The following is a 12829-nucleotide window of genomic DNA, read 5'->3' as shown; positions in this document are numbered from 1 at the left end:
CAATCCCAATCAAAATTCAATGATTTGTTCCTTGTGCCAGTATTGACATTTCCCGAAAATTTCAGCCAAATCCGTCCATAACTTTTTGAGTTATCTTGCTAACAGACAGAAAATCAAACAAACACCCCAGCCCCTTCCGATCACCACCAAACTTTACTCATTTCTTCCTTGTGCCGGCATCAACAGACAAACCCAGATGAAAACCGAACCTCTGCCGTTCCTCAGGGGAGGTAACTTTAAAAATGTGCAATTGATCCATAGAAAGAAAGAAAAAAAATCACTCCCTCAATAAAAGACAATGTGCCTTTGATGGACAGATGGGATCTTGGGAAATATATTTTGGCTTAAAGGTGTAAAAAAAAAAAAAAAAGCATTATGACAGAAATAATCCGATTAGAAAATCAGCCATCCATCAGTGCAATGGCTTTCGTTTTTCCTGACGTGATATATTACCAGCCATTGCATGGGAACATTAAAATCAGTAATTTTACATCTTGTCAAACACCTTTCTTCAGTTTCAGTTTGCTCAACAGGAAACATATTAAAGTGATTTGACAAAGCCTTGAGGCATTCGCTGATTTCCTTCACGTAATTTTAGAAGCGCCGTGCGGAATAATATGTTCTCAGACAATCATGCAGACGTGTCAAGTAGAAAAAAGTTACAAAATGTACAACTATAACTGATTATTTTGCGTTTCAATGTGCAACTTCGTATGCAGATTTGAAAGGAATAATGCCGAGAGGTTGCGTAAATGTTTGATATGTGTGCTTTTATTTTATAGGCTAGCTATTTTTTATTTTTTTTTTGGCTATGTCACTTTTATTCTTAATATTATTATTCTTAGTGTTTGTACTTAACTCTGACATCTATTTTTTTCTCCATCCTTTTTTGCACTTGATCAATAAGGTACATATCTATCTATCTATCTATCTATCTATCTATCTATCTATCTATCTATCTATCTATCTATCTATCTATCTATCTATCTATCTATCACCAACATAAACATAAAATTAGCAAAAAGATTAAGATATGAAAAAATGAAAACAATCCAACTAACTGAAGAAAAAGTAAAGAAAAGAGTCAACAAAATGGACAAAAAAACCAAAAAAAAAACAATGACAATCACATCTCTATCTATCGATCGACTGATCGATCGATCTGCAACGTAAACATAAAATTCGCAAAATGATGAAGCTATGAAAAAAAATAAACTGAACAAAAAAATGACAATAACATCTCTATCTATCTATCTATCTATCTATCTATCTATCTATCTATCTGCAACATAAACATAAAATTAACAAAATGATCAAGAAATGAAAAAATGAAAACAATCCAACTAATTGAAGAAAAAAAAAAAAAAAATTTCTTCCTTGTGTCAGTATCAACATTTCCTGAAAATTTCATGAAAATCTGTCTAACTTTTTGAGTTATCCTGCTAACAAACAAACAAACAAACAAACACAAAAAGCAAAGCGATCACAATACCTCCTGGCGGAGGTCAAAATGGACAAAACTAAATGAAAAAATGACAATAACCTATCTATCTATCTATCTATCTATCTATCTATCTATCTATCTATCTATCTATCTATCTATCTATCTATCTGCAACATAAACATAAAATTAACAAAATGATCAAGAAATGAAAAAAAATTAAAACAATCAACTAACTGAAGAAAAAAAAAAGAAAAAAAAAAAATTCAACGCAATAAAAGCAGTCAGAGAGATCACCACCAAAATTTAATCATTTCTTCCTTGTGCCAGTATCAACATTTCCTGAAAATTTTATGAAAATCTGTCCATAACTTTTTGAGTTACCTGCTAACAAACACACAAACAAACATACAAAGAAAAGCGATCACAATACCTCCTGGCGGAGGTCAAAATGGACAAAACTAAATGAAAAAATGACAATAACCTATCTCTCTATCTCTCTATCTCTCTATCTATCTATCTATCTGTAACATAAACATAAAATTAGCAGAATGATGAAGATATGAAAAAATAAAAAATAAAACATTCCAACTAATTGAAGAAAATAGTTAACAAAATGGACAAAACTAAACAAAAAAAATTACAATAACATCACTACTGACCGACAAATCGATATAGCTACCTACCTACCATCTAACCTACCTACCTACGATCTACCGACCGACCAACCAACCTACCCACTGACCTACTAACTGACCAACCAACCAACCTACCTACCTACCGACCTACTTACCAACCTACCGACCTCTATCTATCTATCTATCTATCTATCTATCTATCTATCTATCTATCTATCTATCTATCTATCTATCTATCTATCTATCTATCTATCTATCTATCTATCTATCTATCTACCTACCTACCTACCTACCTACCTACCTACCTACCTACCTACCTATATGAGAACAAAACGGCTAACTGCATTTATTCGGCGTTTTCCTAGAAGACTTGCCAAGGTTTAAATCGACAACAAACAATCCAGAGGATGTTGTTACAACAAAGACTTGCTTGTTGGCAGAGGAGAGTCCAGTTAAACTTACAACCTCTGGGCTAAAAAGAACTGAGAGGCTCAACCACTATGGAGAGGCTTATACCAGATCCACGATAATCCGCCAACATACCACTTCTTTGTCGGCAGTCGGGGCAGGAAACCGGTCATCTGCCATCACCTTTACTCTCATTGGATGTACCTGCCCTAATAGGCGACAGTTTATACCTGATAGACCTCCCATTCCTCCGGATTAACGATCAGATACGCTACGATGAGACTTGATGTTCCGAAGACGATCCTAAGAGTCAGTGTATATCATCGGAATACACACCGAAACCCGCCAGAGCTGACATCACCTCTGTAATGAGGTGCCGGGAAGTGGCCGGAGAATTATGCAACCCATACAAACTATTGGGTGTAACTAATACCCAGGTCTCCCAAGCTGGAAACTTTTGCCTAAACATGGTCGAGTTCTGCTTTCCGAACGTCAGGCCTCTCTCTTGCACGTAACTTTTCAACCTCTGACACATTGTTTTATTTTCTAGCTGTTTTTTTTTTTTAATACGATTAAATATCCACCCAGCCCTAAGCCCAGTTAGAACAGGAGCTTAACTGGAGACTCATACCTCTCCCACACACCTCGAACACCACATTGTGAACATTACTCCTCGCTACAGGCGTACCTACAACCTCCATCCACTTGGACAGATGAAACCTTGTGCTCCGTCAAGTGGGCTTTTAATGTAGCCAAAAGCTCATCTTTATTTAACTTCTTTGGAAACCCAACACTCTAAGAATCAGATGCTTTCAAGAGCTGCTCTCTTTTTACACAAGTTAAGCAACTCTTCACTTGGGGATTAAACAAAAAGTCTGGAGTTGAAGCCTTTAGGAGGAAATTTCCATCTTTAACTCTTTAGGTTCACTCGTGCAAATACTCTGGAATTCTTAATTTCAACCTATATAGGACGACATAACAAGAATGTATTAGTTTTGTGAAATTTTCAAGGTCAGTGAAGTTACCCACAAGTGACACAAAAAAGTATATCGACTAAAATTTGCTTAGAGGTCTTATTTATTTCTGGTTTTATGCATAAGAAATCAATCTAAGTGAATCCCCAAAGGAACTTTTTGTTGGTAAATGCAAGTTATGCAAATTTACAGGATTTCAGTTCTGTTGCAACTATGTTTTCAGCTCAAAAATGTCCAATTTCATCACAATTAATGCTATATTTTCATGTCACAAATGGCTAAGTTATATTTGAACTGAATTTACCTGAAAAACAAATATTCTATTCTTTTAGATTCCCCATTTTTTCTTACAAGATTCTATCCTACATATCACGTTTTATTTTTACAGGTTGCAATATGGAGTATGGTGCTGATCCATCCTGCTTATGTTACACCAATACATACATTAAGAATGTCACAGGTCACTTTTTAATTCAACAGTTTTCAAATTATAAGCATTTTTATAAAGAAATAACAATTCTATATTGTTATTTCCTCTTTAGTATGATGATAAACTATACAATAAATAATTCTGATCCTAGTTTTTGCACAGGGATCATTAGTGTAAACGGTGACATGGCTGCCGAGCATCAGTATGATGGGATCTGGAACAACCATGTCACATCCGTCCACTGACACATTTTGTGTTTTTGTGTCAGCTGTTATTGTTTTAGATCCACAATACTAACATTTATGAATAAGAGGAGAATTAGCAATAGTAAGTATATAAGTTTAATAGTAATAAAGTACTGGTACTGACCAGAGCATCATGGGTAATGTCACGTCCGTCCACCAGTTAAAAGTGCTATTCAAAATCCAATATTTGTGAAAATAGAGCTTCCACCGTCAAATAATATCAGTAGTCTGTGCACAAATGGATTAGCATTATTTCAACACAGTTCTAGGCATTTCTTACAACTTTTTTTTTTTTTTTTTTTTTGCCAAAAACGGCCACTCATTTGACCCCTAAAGTAAATTTTAGCCGATATGAAACATAAAAAAACACATATAAGGTGAAAGGAACATGTAGATTGTAATTTTCTTTTGTTTACAATGTGCAAGATTTTGAAAGATCATGCACAAATGAACAACTTTTGAATTCTAACCTTTTTTAAATTGTGAAAAATAATATAAAGTTTTGTAACACAAAGTGCAAAATGTGCTTAAAAGGCGCACCCAGATACCGGAGAGTTAAAATGACGCTTTCTTCAACATCCTGTTTACCAACATGTCATGTCAGCACTAGCGAGGTGACATTCGCTTGCGTGCAACCACTGCAATTTACAGCCAGCTCTGGAATGAAAAGAGCAGAATGCCCTAAGGCTGGTACATCAAGAAAGTGACACTATCAAAACCAGTACGACGATCATGAGACAGTTTTTTCCAGCTTACGTTTTAAGGTATCAGCCTTCTGAAACTAACACAATTCCCAGAGCTATTACTTTTTTTTTTCCCTCGGACGTCCAACTGTTATCGAGTTATGTCGCGTTTGCGTCAGAAATGAGGGTGATACGTGATTAATCATGAGACCGGGCTAAGCTGCGGTGAAAGTGTTGCTGGGAAAAGCTTCACAATAACTCTCACAACTGCCAACTTTCACCTCTTGCGCTTTGTTCCGTTCAGGGAAGACATTAGATTTTATTATCAGTTAATGAAAGAATCATGTCAGTCACCACGGAGTTGTCAAACCAGTAAACACCCGGCGTAAACAACTGAAAATGTGTTAAAATATGTTCTGACATGCCCGTAAATGACATGTTAGCATTCTGAACCCATGAAATAGAAGTAGCTACATCTGCTGATTTTCATGCTGTTTAATTTATCGGACAAATTATTGACGTTTAGCTTCATCCAAAGATTAAACCAACCAACTGTAACTGGATATCTGTCTGTTTATTGTGATTTTAATCCATGAACCTTTTTTTTTTTGTTTTTTTTTGTTTTTTTTTTGAGGACCTCAGGGAGACTAGCTTAGCGTTTAAGCGTCAACTAATGGGGATCCTCAATAAAGAATAAACAACCATCAAAAGATAGATTCTTTGGGAGTATCTATTCAGTCCTTTTTTTGTGTTTATGTGTTTTTCAGAATATGTTTTGTTGGCTCCGAAGGAAAATCAAGATGCATATTTTATCAGAAGAGGGATTTTTGATTCCACGTCTACACACTCAATGCTCTTTTTACTCGTGTGTCGATCAATCACGTATTTGTAAAGAACGGAAAGGCGTGTTTTCTGCGAGACAACGCAAATCTACTCGACTGGGCTCGACTTGATGATCTTACGATACGTTCAGACAGCAGGTCGAAATGCGCAGTTCAGATTTTTTTGGGTGAAATCCCATTTTTACCTTGTGTTTGTTTAATTGTTTGTTTGTTAGCAAGATAACTCAAAAAGTTATGGATGGGTTTTCATGAAATTTTCAGGAAATGTTGATACTAGCACAAGGAAGAAATGATAAAATTTTGGTGGTGATTGGGGGGGTTTGGTCCAATCAGAAGGAGGAGTGGACTCACATCATCAGAATGAACACAAATAAAGAAAATAATGAACAAGATGCACAAAAATGAAGAAAATACAGAAATTAAATTAACACAAATGAAGGAAAAAATGAACAAAATGCAAAAAAAAATGAAGAAAATACAAAAATTCAAAAAACACAAATGAAGAAAATAATGAACAAAATGCACAAAAATGAAAAAAAAATGCAGAAATAAAATGAACACAAATGAAGGAAATAATGAACAAAATGCACAAAAATGACGAAAATAAAAAAAATGAACACAAATGAAGAAAATAATGAACAAAATGCACAAAAATGAATAAAATACAGAAGTTAAATGAACACAAATGAAGGAAATAATGAACAAAAGGCACAAAAATGATGAAAATACAAAAATTAAATGAACACAAATAAAGAAAATAATGAACAAAATGCATAAATATGAAGAAAATACAGAAATTAAATTAACACAAATGAAGGAAAAAAACGGACAAAATGCACAAAAATGAAGAACATATAACAATAAAATGAACAAAAATAAAGAAAATAATGAAGAAAATGTACAAAAATGACGAAAATACAAAAATTAAATGAACAAAAATGAAGGAAATAATGAACAAAATGCACAAAAATGAAGAAAATACAAAAATTAAATGAACACAAATGAAGGGAAAAATGAACAAAATGCACAAAAATGAAGAAAATATAAAAATTAAATGAACACAAATGAAGAAAATGAAAAAAATGCACAAAAATAACCTATCTTGACCATTTTTGAGTACTTTTGATTTTGGATTTATATTCTATATAAACAAATGTTTACTATACCCATGTTTGGTAATTTTTTTGTTTTTTTTTTGTTGTTTGTTTTTTTTTCCTAGCACAACTTCATCTATCTCATCTGTCTATTTTTTTTTTTTTTTTTTTTTTTTCACTTTAACCTACTATATCAACACAAAAGGCCAAAAAACAAACAAAAAAAAAAAAAATACATAAAATCCGATTTGAAAAACTTCTATACTTTGTTGCATAAATGACACAAAAAGGCTTAACGAACCTTTTCAAAGACTTTAAAAGGGAATATCGGTTCCAAATATTCAGTATATAAAATCTAAATTGTAATAAATTAAAACTATACTCAAATATTTAACATTAAAGCATAACTTTACATATGTATTTTCTCCATTTTTTTTTCAGTTTTAAGACCACATATGAAAGTAGCTAGGGTCGGATTTGGTAAAATCAGATTTGTGCTGTTCAAACTGTCTTTAACAGATCGGATACAGATCACATATGGGAAAAAAAAAAAAAATCGCATTTGGTCCACATTTGCCTGCAGTCTGAACGTAACCTTATAGATCAGCACTCTGCTCTGATCAGTGAGCAAATGAATACTTTGAAGCTCTCTTCAGCTGGAAAAAAAAAGAAAAAAAAATCCTCTTCAAAGATCTGCTTATGCAACAGATGGGATTTCACCTCAGGTCTTCCACGTGGGAAACCAAAGATTTACCAGTCAGCAGAAGACCTAATGAATCCTTCCTGACTGGGAGAGATATTTACGCTTATAGAGTTTCAGGCAAAGCTGCTAGTTGTTCGTCTTTTTGTCATACGGTGGCTTCCCCGTCCTCCCCCCCGGGGTGGGGAAAACGACCCCTAGAGGGGTCAGGGGGGTCATCTGCTTACACCTGTAAACAAAGCCCACCCATGGGTAGGCGTTCCATGTGACCGATGGCGACCTCAAACCGGGCAATCTCTGAAAGTAGCCCCCCAGGAGAAGGAGGGGAGGAGTTAAATATCCAGTGTGTGACTTCTAAACAAAATCATCAGGGTTTAATAACGTAGCAGGGCTTAAGTCTTCTGGATACGATTTATGACATGAAGCAACGCTATAGAACTGGGGTGTCAAACATGTGGCCCAGGGGCCAAATGTGGCCCGCCGAAGGGTCCAGTTCAGACCCTGGGATGTTTTTGCCAAGTGCAAAAATTTAATTAAGCAAAAAAAAAAAAAAAAAAAAAAAATAGCTTGAATTAAGGAAAAAATCCTGAATTAAGCCGCCCCCCCCAAAAATCTTCAATTAAGTAAAAAAAAACTTCAATTAAGTAAAAAAAATATTGAATTAAGCCAAAAAAAAAAAAAAAAAAATCTTCAATTAAGTTAAAAAAATATTCAATTAAGACGAAAAAAATGTCAAATTTAGCAAAAAATCTTGAATTAAGCCAAAAAAAAAAATCTTCAATTAAGCAAACAAATCTTGAATTAAGCAAAAAAAAAAAATCTTCAATTAAGCAAGCAAATCTTGAATTAAGCAAAAAAAAAAAAAAAATCTGCAATTAAATAAAAAAAAAACCTTCAATTAAGCCAAAACAATCTTCAATTAAGTAAAACAACATTGAATTAAGCAAAAAAAAAGTTAAAAAAAAAAGTTAAAAAAAAAAAAATCTTCAATTAAGCCAAAAAAATCTTCAATTAAGTAAAAAAAAACAATATTCAATTAAGACCAAAAAAATCTCAAATTTAGCAAAACATCTTGAATTAAGCCAAAAAAATCTTCAATTAAGCAAACAAATCTTGAATTAAGCAAAAAAAAAAAAAAAAAAAAAAAATCTGCAATTAAATAAAAAAAAACCCCTTCAATTAAGCCAAAACAATCTTCAATTAAGTAAAACAACATTGAATTAAGCAAAAAATAAATTAAAAAAAACAAAAAAACAAATGTTCAATTAAGCCAAAAAAATCTTCAATTAAGTAAAAAAACAATATTCAATTAAGCCCAAGAAATATCTTTAATTGAGTTCAATAAATCTTCAATTAAGCCAAAACAAGTCTTCAAATAATTTCAAAAAAATCTTCAGTTAAGTAAAAAAACTTGAATTAAGCAACAAAAAAAAAAATCCTTAATTAAGTAAAAAAAAAAACATCTTCAATTAAGCAAAAAAAAATCTTCAATTAAGCAAAAAAAAAAAAAATCTCCAATTAAGTTCAAAAAAATCTTCAATTAAGCAAAAAAAAAAAGCAGCAATTAAGTAAAAAAAAAAAAAATCTTCAATTAAGTTCAAAACAATCCTCAGTTAAGTAAAAAAAAAATCTTCAGTTACGCCAAAAAAATCTAGAATTAACAACTTGATTTTTTTTTCTTTGTTTTAGTGCAAAATAGCATTAAATTATGAAAATATTGACATTTACAAACTATCCTGTAACAATAAAAGATGAATAAACTGAACACCTATGAACAACCTTAAATGTCTAAAGAAAATTCAGCACAATCTGAACATATTTTCTTCCTGTTCGTCAGTGTTTAGTGTCTTTGTAGATCTGATCCATAATGCACATGTAGAAATGAGAAGTGGACGAATAATATTGTTAAAATTGCACCAAATTTTCTTTTGTTTTTTAATTTAAATTTAATTTTTTTTCGCTTTTTTTTTTTTTTTTTGGATAGTTTATAAAAGTAAGTATTTTCATAATTAAATGTTTTTTTTTTTGTTGTTTTTTTTTTTAACACTAAAACAAAGACAAAAATTCCGGTTAATGCTCTTATTATTTTTCTGGTCCGGCCCACTTCAGATCAAATTCAGCTGAATATGACCCCTGAACTAAAATGATTTGGACGCCCCTGCTATAGAATACACAAACCATATGGATTTGGTTTTCCTGTTCTTCGTCTGGATCCCTGGAAGCAGTAAAACACCGAGCCACAAAACTGTGTTCTCAGAAAACATTTGACCGTACATCAACTACTCGGCCTCTGAAGTATCATATTTTTTTTTAATAACGTTGAACTACAGGAGCTGAAGCACCAAAGCGAGACTCTTGGGAATCTGTTAACCCTTTAAGACCTGAGACTTTCTTCTCGGTAAAGGTCCTGCTGTGAGGATGTGCTTGTGTGCTTTTTCTTTACTGTGTGTTTTTAGGCTCGAAACGAAGCGGAATAACAGAAAAAGACAAAGAGAGGAACTGAAGTTTGATTTTTACAGGTTCAATATGGAGTCTGGTGCTGATCCATCCTGCTTATGTTACGCCAATACATACATTAACAACGTCACATGTCACTGTTTCAATCAAGTTTTCTAATAATAAAATGATACCGTAACAAAAATGTCACATCCGTCCACTGCCACATTTTGTGTTTTTGTTTCAGCTGTTATTGTTGTAGATCCACAATACTAACATTTATGAATAAAACGAGAATTAGCAATAGTTAAGTATGTGCAGTTTAGTAAGTAGCGCAATTTTAACAATATTATTCCTCCACTTCTCATTTGTCCATGTGCATTATGGATCAGATCTGCAAAGACACTAAACACTGAGGAACCGGAAGAAAAATGGTTCAAATTTTGCTGAATTTTCTTTAGACCTTTCAGGTTGTTCATATTTGTTCAGGTTATTCACATTTTATTGTTACGGGATAGTTTGTAAATGGAAATATTTTCATAATTTAATGTTGTTTTATGCATTAAAACAAAGAAAAAAAAATAAGTTGTTAATTCTAGATTTTTTTTATTTATTTATTTATTTATTTTTTTTGGGGGGGGGGGTTAATTCAGGATTTTTTTTTACTTAATTGAAGACTTTTTTTGGCTTAACTCAAGATTTTTTATTTAATTGAAGATTTTTTTTTTTCGGGGGGGGGGGGGGGGGGGCTTAATTCAAGATTTTTCTTTACTTAATTGAAGATTTTTTTTAAGGTGTAATTCAAGATGTTTTGCTAAATTTGAGATTTTTTTTGTTTTTTTTTTGCTTAATTGAAGATTTTTTTTTCTTAATTGAAATTTTTTTTTATTGATTTTTTTTATTTTCTTTTTTCTTAATTGAAGATTTTTTTAATTTAATTGAAGATTTTTTTTCTTAATTGAAGATTTTTTTTTCAACTTAATTAAATTTTTTTTTGTTTAATTCAAGAGTTTTTGCGAAATTTGAGATTTTTTTTGCTTAATTGAGATTTTTTTTTTTTAACTTAATTGAATTTTTTTTTTTTTTTTTTTTGGCTTAATTCATGATTTTTTCTTACTTAATTGAAGATTTTTGGTGTTGTTTTTTTTTTTTGCTTGATTCAATATTTTTGTTCATTAATTGAAGTTTTTTTTTTTTTTTTTTGGCTTAATTCAAGATTTTTTTTTACTTAATTGAATTTTTTTCTGCTTAATTCAAGATTTTTTTTTTTGTACTTAATTCAAGATTTTTTTTTTTGGGGGGGGTTTAATTCAAGATTTTTTTGCTAAATTTGATTTTTTTTTTTTCTTAATTGAATTTTTTTTTTTTTTTACTTGATTGAACATTTTTTTTTTTTTTTTTTTGCTTAATTCAATATTTTTTCCTTAATTCAAGCTAATTTTTTTTTTTCTTAATTCAATTTAAGACTGTGGAATTTTTGCACTCGGCAAAAACATCCCAGGGGCTGAACTGGACCCCTTAGCGGGCCACATTTATGTTTGACAGCCCTGGGCTAAACGGTTCACATGCAGTGGCCACAAGTAACATTAGAAGCTGAAGGGATGAGTGCAGCTGCTCAGGTGTAGCAAGACCACAGGGGATGCTAGTATATATATATATATATATATATATATATATATATATATATATATATATATATATATATATATATTATATATATATATATATGTCAAGGCCCAAAACGGAATCTGGCCTGATTCAGAATCGGGCCGGCCCAGAATGGAATTCTATTCTAGGCCGGCCTAGAATGGAATCCTGCTGCTATAATGTTATTTTTATACCATGTTTAATGCAAATGATCCATAATTCCATAATTTGTCATAATCTTACATTTTCAGTCTTACATACCTTGAGTAACTATTGTCAATTTCAGTCGATTTCACTGTACCATATATTGGTGGGGAGTACCACTAGGCTCTATTTGTAAATAAAGTGTATTATAGTTTACAATTAAAATGTTGTTTGTTTCATTTTTTGTCACATATTTGCAAATTCCATGTATTGATTTTGTAATAATTAAATCATTTGCATTAAACATGGTATAAAAATAACATTATAGCAGCAGGATTCCATTCTAGGCCGGCCTAGAATAGAATTCCATTCAGGGCCGGCCCCATTCTGAATCGGGCCAGATTCCGTTTTGGGCCTCGACATATATAAATGTATGTTTATATATCCAATAGTGGACTTGTATCCACAGTGGAGGAATAGCTCTACCTACTACCTACTGCCTCGTCGTGCTCAAGTGCCCTAAAGAGACGTAATATTAGATCAGCGTGTTGCCGGGTGCATCATATTCCATCATGCTCACAATATATCAAATTGATGTCTTTTCGTCCTAATTGGTGCATCTCTCTTATCCATCTGCGGCTGCCGCTCGTCTTCTGGGACCTCGGCGAGTTCATCACAGACATATGTTGAGAAGAACGACGTCGGAGATAAACACGACATATTACAGCTGCATTTGTCACAGCACAGCTAGTTTTGGAAATTACACGCTTGAAAAAAAACAAAAAAAACCTGAATGGTAAAGGAGAAAGCACATACAGTAGGTGTACGTGCATATTGAACACAGCCACAAGAATATATAGCTTTCGGTGGGTTTTATCCTCATCCAACCCCCACAGCAGAGCGTCTGTACAGTGATAAATTGTATCTGTGATCCCAGGGGTTGGGATCTGGCCTTAACAGTAGCCATCTTCACACCTTTCTTCTACTGTTTTCTTGGATCACTGCACCATATTTCCAAATAATTCCTCCAATACTTGCTCTGGATCAAAGTGGAGGCCATTATATACTGTTAGTGTGATTAAAAATCCAATAAACTCTTGATTTTTTAACAGTTTACTTGATGTTTAATCAAGAAAATGCCATGTTA

The sequence above is a fragment of the Sphaeramia orbicularis genome, chromosome 2 (genome assembly GCF_902148855.1).
Source record: "Sphaeramia orbicularis chromosome 2, fSphaOr1.1, whole genome shotgun sequence".
NCBI classification, from domain to species: domain Eukaryota; kingdom Metazoa; phylum Chordata; class Actinopteri; order Kurtiformes; family Apogonidae; genus Sphaeramia; species Sphaeramia orbicularis.
The sequence above is the reverse complement of the archived record's forward strand: the minus strand, read 5'-3'. Positions refer to the sequence as shown.